The sequence below is a fragment of the Gavialis gangeticus genome, unplaced genomic scaffold (assembly GCF_001723915.1).
Source record: "Gavialis gangeticus isolate Ggan-Ray unplaced genomic scaffold, GavGan_comp1, whole genome shotgun sequence".
In the NCBI taxonomy this organism is placed as follows: domain Eukaryota; kingdom Metazoa; phylum Chordata; order Crocodylia; family Gavialidae; genus Gavialis; species Gavialis gangeticus.
Window position 1 is genome coordinate 42,945,837 of NW_017729024.1, and position 9,451 is coordinate 42,955,287.

Genomic DNA, 9,451 nt, shown 5'->3' on the forward strand with positions numbered 1-9,451 from the left:
GCTTGCCTCAGGTAGAATTCATTTATGGGCTGATCCCCCTTTCATGAGCTTAATGTTCTTTCTTTCAAGAGCTTCATGAAAGAGGATACACCACATTATGGCAAATTACTGTGTGCGCCAGATCCTGGTCAAAATCTTGTAGTGTCAGCCATGAAGGAGAAGGTGGATACAACTGAATGCTATGAAAACAGGTGGTAACCCAAATGTTTAAATTATGACCATGTCCCATGACATGTTACGATAAGAACATGAAACCACATTCTATGTTCATACAACCCTTTTCATTTGCTACTCGCAAATAGCATACAAATGGACTATTTTATAGTGTAAATACCTATATTTGACCTGGAAATACTGTTGCTTGATGCACTCTCTATTTAAATTTGTTATCCATAATTTCCTCTTTAAAATATCTGCTGTCCAGTTAGGAAAAGAAAATAATGTTATGTGACCAGCCTCATACCAAGAAGAGTCAAAGTAAAGCAAACAACCATGCACTCAAACTCATTCAAGTAAACTCTTTGATGAATACTTGAAAATAACAAATACATTAAAAGAATTTGGGATCAGTTCACATCAGACATGTGTACTGTGCCTTTGTATTGTACATGACTACAGCCGAGACTTAGACAGTAAATCTGATGGCTCATGAGGACAACTCTTTGATGTAAGCAGGAGCCTTTGTCTAAGCCAATATTAGATTTGTTAAAGCCTATGATATTTTAGCCACTCTTTCCTTGTCTCACTTTTGACTTCTCTAATCAGGTTTCAAATTCTGAGAAACTCCGATTGAAACTATTTTAGGTACCTCCCTTTCTAACTCTGTAAAGGAAAAATATCCATATCACATAACCACCCCAAAATTATATACTATTAAGAGACTGTATTTATGGCAGGCCTAGAACTGAGAAGATAAGGGAATGAATTGTCACCTGTACAGATGGCCTTTCCTCTGGGTCACAGCAGCAATGTCACTTGCATTAGAGAGCTTTCACTGCAGCTGTGAGTGTGTCTGGCCTGTGATAGAAAAGGTCCATTATTGCTGGTCTTTTAATCTTCAGAAGCACAGATAGTTACTAGAGAAAGAAAGGATGCAAAGAGTAAAAGGGAATGAAGTAAAATGTTAATATAAAGGAAGTAAGACAAGCAAAAGGTCAAGAGAGTAAACAAATTAGCACAAAATTACTTTGTGAACAATAAGAACTGTCTGCCATGCTTCAGACAACTGGAATGATGTGGGGTTTACATTTTGAATGCCCAACTTGTTCATTATGTTCAGAAATAATGGAGGAAGAGAGTCAATTCAAGAACACTTTAATTAGTAAAAAAATATGGTCTGTTTGGGGAACGGCCTGTTAAGGGTTAAAGTCGATCTGCTGCATTGAACAACTAAAGGCAACACACAAGCAATACCTAGTAGGGTCACAGGAAAGCTATTTCCCTGTACTAAATAACATTTGCCTTTTCTTTTTCTTATGCATAAAGTGTTCTAGAAATGATGCACTTCACTGAAATTCATCCACACCTGACAGTGCAAATAAGAAGAAAAAACGAAATCATAAAAAGACATTAAAATGTACATTTCTGAAAGTGACTTTCCTCAGTTTTAGGCAATGATGCATTCGTGTTTTCAGTTTTAACAGAAAGGCAACAAATATGAAAACAAAGTGATTCCTAGGGAAAAGCTATACTTAACACAACAGAAAAAATGTTTTGTCAAAACAACCTTTTCCCCGAAGAAGAAATGGGTGGTTTTGTTTTTAGGTATTCTAGAAATATAGTGCTAGCACTTACAAGGTGGAATGAAGGATTCAGCCACTTAAGTTATAATGTATAGGATATAGTCACATCTCATATGCAGGTGTTGTCAAAGTGTAAAAGGAGCAGACACCACAGGTATCTGCCAGAGGTAGGTGTGATCTAGTCTGGACAGGGCTTCACACTGTGTTTTGGGTTTCATCCCCTGTGCCCACTTGTCATTAGTGTCCATTTCTGATCTAGTGACAGGTTGTTACATAGTAGCATGCCATCTTCGCTTTCTGTGTTTTTTCTCCCAGGGTTACAAAGCACAACTTTTTTCTTTGTAGCTTTTTGGTGAAAAAATCTTTGAACCTCTCTGATAATTTGATGCAATAACTTTTCTCCACTACATTGTATGAAAGGCCCAATTCTAGTCTCTGAATATTAGCCATCATAAAGGGACTACAAAAATGGCTTACCTGGCCTCTAAGGAATATCTCTAGTACTATGCTGGGACCCTGTATATACCCTGATACTTCCTGTAGCCCCCCATGGAGTAGTCAAATGTCTGGAAAGGTATGTGAAAATGAATGTCTGAATTACTTTGCACTGATTAAACTGAGCTGTGAAGAAGTCCCTTGGTAACTCTTAGGGTGAAGTTGCACTTAAACCAGTGGCAATAGTTAACTCTAGGCTGTGCTACCTAGCCCATGTTAAGGTAACCTCAGTCTCCTTTATCTAGATAAAACAAGTAATTTTCAGTACTTCAGCATCCCAGGGTGCACTGTTTCCAAACCCCACTCCTGCATTGAGCCACCCACCTCACTGCGCCCGACCACCTTCCAGGCTCCGAGTGCCTCCCTAGGGGTGCCTCGCATCCTGCTGACCCCCTTCCTGGAGCACACTCACTAGCCTGGGGGTAACGTAAGCTGCCACCACCCCGAGAAGGGACTGTCTCAGTCCTGGGTCGTCATGGAAACACAGGCCTAATAGTCCTACAGGTACTCGACACAGTACAGGCACTTGGGGCACTTACCCAAATCGGGAGCCAAAAAGGAAAGTCTCCCTTAGTCCGGAGACCTAAGGGGCCTCTTAGGCATAATTTAGACCCCCCCCCTCTATAAGTCTCCTACACCGGTCACAAAGGAGAACTTTATTGATTAAAGGGATAGGGTGAAAACAGGGTACAAGATAGAGCAATATCATAGAAATCCCATAAAGCAAAACAGTCTGGCTGAGGTAGCCTTTTGATCACGCATCTGAGTTACTGCCAACTATATATTTAACCAGATCTTGAGTAGCTTACTCACAAGCATCATCCAGAGGCTGTTGGAGATTCCCTCTAGAGGCAGGCTGTTCCTAGCTCATGAGTTACGGGGGAGAGAGCCAGTTTCAGATGGCAAAACTCCTCTCTAAGTCTGAGTCCCCTGCATGGGCTGCTGCCCTCTCCTCCTGGGCAGTCTTAAATTATATAGCCCCTGTGACCTCATTCACCTGGTCCAATGGAGACCAGCACCTGTTGGCTGTTGACCAACCAATTTGAAATACATCACTAGTTGCTGGGCAGACTTTAGCCCACCAGGTAGAAGCCTCTTACCCAGGTAGCTGATACCAGTCACGTAGGCAGAGGGAGCGGGTTTCCCCCCACCCTCAGGAATGTATCCATCTCAGGTTACCTAAAGAGATAGGGTAAAGGTGCGTCTCCTCTGCTGGGCCCATCCTAATCAAATTGTCACAGCACCGAGATTTTGGGGACAAACAAAGGTGGCTTCCTGCCACAGCAAGTCAGAGCTGTGCAGGCAAGAAACATTAAGGGTATTAACCCACAATGTGCAATTGCTCACAATATGTTCTAATTTTAACACTGCTTAACATTGCATGGATGTAGCATGGTCTAAGTGCAATGTGTAATGTCACCCTTAGCAGCCAATGGAGTGACCCCTGGACCTTTTCAAATTGACCCAAAGGGCTGTATTGACAAGATACAAGACAAAAAAAAAACTGACCTAAAATATACATACCAGGGCTGTACGAAATGGAACTGTTCCATTTTGACTGAATATCATTTCATTTCATGTTTTGTTTAGTTTCAAAACCAATGTTACATTCCGTTTCATTTCATTGAAATTGTTTTGCCGCTATTTCAACATTTTGCCCATAGGCTATAATGGGGAAGCATGAAACTGCCTATAACTTTGTCATTCCATGCCCGATTCAGATAAAACTTGCAAAGATGGTAGTCCCTGCTCAGACCCCAAAGTCTGCAAAGTTTCAAGGAGATAGATACAGGGTTTTTCTGGGAGACTACACCTCATAATCTTGAAAGTAAAACTCATGCCACTTGTGTGTGTGTTAAGGCACGGGGGGGGGGTGCAAACAGCAAGAATGTAGCCCCTGATGAGGCCAAAAAGACTGCCAAGTTTCAAGGAGATAGGTGCAGGGGTTTCTGGGAAACTGCACCTCAGGCTGCTGACAAGCAAAACTCACAGTTAGGGTCAGGGAGCAGCACGGGTGAAAGCCTGTCATGCCCCCAAACTCCAAAGAGCCCCATTGACCCCCAGCAGCTCTTGCAGACCCTGTCTGACCCCTAGCAGAGCTGGAGGTGAGCAGGGCCCGTGGTGGGAGGAGAGTAGCATAGCTGTGGGGAGGCAGCTGAGAGGAGCCAAGGAGGGTCTCACCCCACCCTGGCTCCTACTTTGCCCAGCCCCACAGGAAGCCATGTGACTGGAGCTGCATGAACTGGATGCACAAACAAGTTTGCTTCTGGGCCTGGCAAGGGTGTTATTGTGGGAGTTTGCACAGGAGGGTGAGCAGGAGGGCACAAGGCTCCAGGCACGCAGCTGCAGCCTGTCGGGGACAGACCCCAAGGTCATAGTGGGCTGGGGTACAGATCAGAACAGGCGGGATCAGCGGCAAGTAGTTAGAGCAGTTCAGGACACGTGCAGTTTCAAAACAGAATAGATTTTATTTTACTTATGCCACTGATGGTAATGTAGCGTAGGCAGAAGAGCTTGCTTGTTCAGTTACAGTGCATAAACAGAAATAACTAAGGAGGTCTGTTGGTTCACGGGATTCTTGAGCCGAGCCCTTGCTTTCTAGCCTGGAGGCTAGGTGCGGCTGCCCGACTCAATAGTCCCAGAACTGGTCAACAGCTCATACAGGGGGAAACTGTAATGCACTTTCAGTTGGTGAAGAACAGACGAACCAGTGATGAACGAGGTACGATGAACAGTCGATGAAGAGAATGAAGAAGAAACGCAGACGAGGCCGAGTCGGTAATGGTGTCGAAGATATGTGAACTGGGTCGTGAAGAACTAGTCGTAGTCAATGCCGGAACAAGGTTCAGTAACAGGTGATCAATATGAAGACGAAAGTTAGTTGAGGCAGAAGTATGCCGCGAATCCACAGTAGCGGGGAGACCAGCAGAGCTCTGGCAGACGAACCAGGGCTCTAGGCCTAAGAGGCTCTCCTAAAAGGCAGTCTCTGCAGTAGCAGTCTCTGCGCTCAGGTTGGGTCTGGTCTCTGCCGTGGGTGGAAACTTACAAGCCTTTTATATTAAACAGGTAGCCAATCAGGTAACCTTTTCTGTGGAAATTTCTAGTCAAATTATGTCATGCTTGGAGCAAGACTGGGCATGCGCATGGTAACAAGTCAGGTTACCTCATGGCAGAGCCATGATTGACAAGCCTGAGGTCGTACAGGGGGCACGTGCTGGGCATGCTTGTCAGCCCTCTGGGGATTTTCCATAGCTTGTCTTTTCATGTCAGTACTTAACCCTGTGTTAACCAGCACTGTTATCAAATTTGGTTCTGACATGCCCCCTTGCTGGTAACACAGGTGTTAATACTTCAAATTTAACATTCATCTTTGTCTTCGTCTCCTGCATTAGTGGGTAAACGTGTATATACAGCAACTGATAAACTTTGTAACTTTTGTTTCAAAAATTGAAAAGCAAAGTACAAACAAGTGATATTAGTTAGAAAACACAACATCATTAAGCCAAACAGTAGTACATGCGTCCTCTGCTCTCCGGTTGCCGAGTGTCCTGGTTCTGGTTCAGTTTCGTATTGAGGAGCAGTATTTCGCTGACTGGCTTGCAATCCCTTGGTCGAATGGTCACGTAGGGTATATCCCACAGCGATGATGACCAGCAGGTTGACGGCGACTAACAAAGTCGCGAACTCAGCCAGGGGTCGCATGATTAGAGCTGGAAAACAAATAAACAAACAAGACAGAACGGGCACTGCAATATAACTATTATTGCATTTACTCTAAGTGCCTATTGAGCATTGGTTAATGTAGATCGCCTAGCCAACATGGCGTTATACTGCTTTCTGATGGTATTCAGGTGGGGCTACTTCATAGTCACTGGCGCTAAACAGCGTTGACGAATTCTTCGTTAAATACTTTAAGAAATCATGCAGGTACTTTAATAGCAAAGCTAAGCTCTTCTCATCAAGGGGTATATAAGCAAGCATAGCTCCGATCTTCACAAAGAGTCATAGCAGATGAGGTGCACCGTAGACCTGGGACATGGGAGCGTCCGGATGATCTGCTAAGATTTCAGCATACTGGGGCTTCTCAAATCTATACAGCAGTTGAGTTCCCAGCATTACATTGAAGTACGCCTTAATTCCACCAACAACTTCATTAACAGCATATTCTTTGTTATCAGTGTTTCCTCGTGATTTCGTGTAGTTCGCGTAATCCTCTAAAATCGAATCAACATTCTTTTTGGCAGGAAGTTAAAAGAGTTGTTTTTGCCTTTTGATCAAATCCCAGTCATCAACAAGCCACGGTTTCAGCTCTTCTGGAATTTCAACCTTTACTTTAACTCTGTTCATAAATGTTTCTTCACTTTCAACTGTGGGGCCTACTCGAGCCCTTTTCTTCCTAGGAGTTTTCTGTTTGTTCGTTTTTGTTTTCATATAATACAAAGGCTTGGTCGGTGTCATCTCGGCCCTCCCTCGGGTCTGTTGTCGTCTCCACTTGAGGGCAATCAGTGTCTTTTGTCGCTTCGGGTGGGCTGTGATGATAGCGTAGGGTGACACACCTTCTCTTGGTCGGTGTCCAGATGTTACACGCTTAGGGTTGTCGTTACCTGAAAAACAAACAATACACGCACAACTTCTATTCTTAAGTTTTTGACCAATCACCGTGCCGGGATTGATGTTCCTACTTTCTAAAGTCAACACGCAGTTCTTTTTAAATTCTCTCAGCTCCTCAATTTCCTCTTCCAGGACTTCGTTTTTCTTCTTCAGGTCCTTTATAGTATCCTGGGCTCCCATTAGCTGTGACTGGAGTTTCTGTTTTTCAATTTCCATTCCTTGGTTCTTTGTGATAGTTACTCTGTTTTCCACTTTAGTTTTAATGTCTTTCATCGTTTCTTTGGATTGTAGACTCTTAATTAGTAATTTCTCATTTTGAAGTTCCTTCTTCATTTCTTCATGAGCTGCAATCAACTTGGCAATGGTCTTCTCATTATTCTCCAGTTGTGATTGCATATTTCGAACTTTCTCATTTAACTTCTCGTTTTCTTCTTCGTTTCATTTCAGAGAACTTTTAAAATGCATTATCATGTCATACAGTTTAGTGATCTCTTGCCTTAGATCCTTATTTTCTTTTTCAAGTGTTTTCTTCTTCTGGTCATTGTTTCGTTGATCGGGTTCAGTGAGTTTCTTCACGCCGCCGGTCGCCGTGCCGACGCCAACGGCAATTACTCGTTTTTTGGCTTCTTGTTAGTTTCATCAAAGCCAAGTGCTTTGGCAAGGGCTGTTTGTCTTTCATCTCCAATCGACCTAAGTTGATCTTTGGTTAAACCGGATCTTCCAAGCAAAAACCCAAACATCGCTCTTTCCATTGGCGTGCATTGTGGCAGAGAATTTCTGGCTTGAGGTGGTGAATTTCGGGCTGGAAGTCATTGTTGATAATTTTGAACTTGCGATCATTGGTTTCTCCATCGAGGACGAGTCGGTATATATTTGGTTGGATATACTGATGCAGTATTTTGTTTTTTGTTGATGGCAGGGTATGCTGTCTTCTGGGCTTTTGGTTTCATAGCTTCTTGAAGTTTGCCTAGTTGTCCCAATACATGGGCTATGGGACCATTTACTGATGGGTTAAGTAATAGTCTAGCCGTTAAATTCTGGCTCCCTCCGTATATTTCGGTTGCTGCTTCGATGGCTTCTAATAAGCAGGGCACATCTCCTGGGTTTGTAGCAAACCTGTGCAGCCAGGCTCCTTAAGCTTGAGCTGGTGTCAAATTCAATGCCTGCTGTGTGGGATTCCATGATGCATAGGATGTTCCAATAACAGCATAAACTAAAGCGCCTGCATTGGCATGGTTCGTTGCACCTTCATGCCATGTATGTACTTTCCTTTGAAGGGCCTCAACTACTAGGGCTGGCAATGGGATAGGCCAGTAATAGTTTGCTAGTACAGGCACTGGGTCGACTACCTTTCCTTTACTCCATGCTGTATTTCTCACTAACTGCATGGCTTCGTCTTGATCTAGTATTTCATTTCCCGCTTCAGCAATTAACCTTCCTAACCATACAATTGGTGTTTCATCGAATTTGATTCCCATCTCTTTCCTTAATTCATTCATTTCTGTTCTTGTGCGCGTTCTTGTCATTACAGTGATTTGCATTCCTTGGCCTTGAGGGCCAGTTACTCTCTTTTGCACTGAGATAGGCAGTGCTATCGCTGATTCTGAAAACAGTTGCTGCATTGCTTGCAATGATGTACTTTCACTTTCTTCTGTGTTCATTCTGATGTTGCTTTTGGTTTCAGTCATCTATTTTATTTTTACGTCTTCCAGGTGGCGCTGTCTCACGTAAGGTGGCGGTGATGGTGATGTCGAGTACGGTGCTGTGGCAGGAGGTGGGCTCCAGGTTGGCAGAGTTTGAGCTGGCGCGCTTTTCGGTGCGCTCTCTTCCCTGCCAGCACCATCTTGTAATGGTGGCACTGCTAAATTTTCAGCGGCAGCTCTGGTAGCGGCCTCAAGCTGCACAGCTAGGTCTGCATTTTCTCTCAGTAATACAGCATACTCTCTAAACAGTACATTTAACATCTTGCCCTTTTTCCACTTCAGGCCAGTCCATTTGGTCTCTCCCATTATTCTCCAGATTTTCCCTGAGTTGGGTTGGCAGCTTGTGCCTCCTTGATCCCGGCATGAGGCTCGGGCAGTTAAACTTGTCCAGAGGGATGTCCTCTCCTCCCTCCTTCATGTACCTCACACTCCGAGCAAATTCCTGGGCCGGGCTGGAACTTGCCGCACCCGAAGGTTTTACGCGGGCCAGGGATACAGACCTGGTCTCCTCCCTTGGGCGATAGATGGCCCAGGGGTCCCGCATAACGCAACCGAATGCGCTTGCATTGAGCCGGATGGCCCATTCCTTCCCATTCGCGCCACGGAGGGATAGGTACCCATTTATCGTGGCCGTGGCCGGAATGGCAGCCTGATGGAACACGATGTGTGCCCATAAGTCGTCTGGGTCGTTGGTCAGATGGCTTCCACTGCGCCATGGGCAGTTTTGGATCAGCTCAGACTCTAACTCACCTCCCATTGATCCTGTTCATGACGCCATGTCGGGGACAGACCCCAAGGTCACGGTGGGCTGGGTTATGGATCGGATCAGGTGGGATTAGCGGCGAGGAGCTAGAGCAGTTCAGGACACGTGCAGTTTCAAAACAGAATAGATTTTATTTT

At 44.5% G+C, this 9,451-nt stretch overlaps 1 pseudogene; it reads right to left on the reverse strand.

Annotated features, from left to right (window-relative positions):
- Positions 1-6,044: 6,044 nt before the first annotated feature.
- On the reverse strand, positions 6,045-6,716 carry LOC109298197 (annotated as a pseudogene).
- Positions 6,717-9,451: the final 2,735 nt, after the last annotated feature.